Below are 1581 nucleotides of genomic sequence, written 5' to 3'. Positions count from 1 at the left end.
CTTGGTGGTGGTCAGGTCCCTCCTCTCTCTGCTCACTTTTCTGCCCTTTAAGCTCTTGTAAGATAGAAGGCATGACTCCAGCAATGGTGGACTTGAGCAAGGGTGTGGCTTCAATCTCGCCCTTTGATAAGGCTGCGACTCAAAACACACCCTGTTCTTTGGCCAGGGACCATATGAAGAAATGTTTGTGTTCATTAGCATACAAATGAAAGCAACAGTGAGATACTACCTCACACAGACACTTTTGGCAAAATTCAATGGAACAGAACAGAACACATGCCGGAGAGGATGTGGAGAGATAGGAATGCTTTTACATTGCTGGTGGGACTGTAGGATTGTACAACTACCATGGAAATCAGTATGACACTTCCTTAAACTAATGCAAATACAAGTGCCTTATGATCCAGCAATCTCTCTACTGGGTATGTACCCTAAAGAAATCAAGAACACAGCATGAACAGACATATGCACACATGTTTTGAGAATGATGCGGGCAACAAATGTACCAATGTGCTTGACACAATGAATGTATGAATGGATTGTGACAAGAGTTGTATGAGCCACCAATAAAATACTTTTTTAAAATAAGGAAGGAGGAAAATAAAACTGAAATGGCTTTGGACTCTTTAGTGACAAGTTCATTTCAAACATATATAAAACCCCACCTCACTCTAACGTTTAGAGTCTAAACCTGCCTACTGAGCACACAGAAGTTGGGGTTTATGCATGTAAAATGGAGGACAGTTGACAAAGTGGAGACCCATGACGCCAGTTCACAAACTAGAGGACAATCACATGACACTAGGAACTGTGGCCTAGCCCAGTGCCCCCAGAGTGGATGGTACTGCCCCCTCGGGCGCTGGAGAGATCCCGGGGCTGCAAAAGCAATGCCTACACTTGATGCTGGATTGTGGGCTATAGGACAAAAGGTTTTCATTGTTTGGGGGAGGGGGTGCTCAGTAATTTTTTGCTTTCTGAAAAGGGGGATACAGGCCAAATAACTTTGGGAACCAATGGTCCCTCACCAAATGGACACATATTTGGGGGATACAATTCAATTCATGGCAGTGGTATTGCTGTTTCTAGAAATACACTATTTCTATTTCTCGTTTTGAGAAGCCACTATGCTGCTGTTTTACATAGTGTTGTACCAGTCTACATCCCACCAGTGCGATTATATATTAAGCATTCCAGTCCCCTCACCTCTCCTGTTTATTGTTTTCTCTTTTTGATCCTTGCCATTTCCCCCCCTACTTTGGGTAACTGGTATTTTATCGCTTGTTCTGAGGTTCAGTACAGAGACACTATAATTTGTGTATGATGTGTTGTGGTTGTTTGGGGTCACACTGGCTGTGTTTCTGATGTTCGGGGCTGGGAGGGGACGCGTTTGTTGACTCTGCTGCCACGGTCCTCGGCAGTGGACTTAGCTCGCTAGCTACAGCCAAAGGAAGACAAGAGCTCTGCTCCGGACCTCGGCCTGCTCATGGATGTCCCGCCTGCGTGGGACGGTCACTGCCATTTTCACAGGGGTGAGATGGTATTTCATTGTAGTTTGGATTTGCCTCTCTCCTCAAGGACAGT

Source organism: Echinops telfairi, unplaced genomic scaffold (assembly GCF_000313985.2).
Source record: "Echinops telfairi isolate 266 unplaced genomic scaffold, ASM31398v2 ScPeMD7_7457;HRSCAF=8495, whole genome shotgun sequence".
Taxonomy (NCBI): Eukaryota; Metazoa; Chordata; class Mammalia; order Afrosoricida; family Tenrecidae; genus Echinops; species Echinops telfairi.
This window is presented reverse-complemented; position numbering follows the sequence as displayed.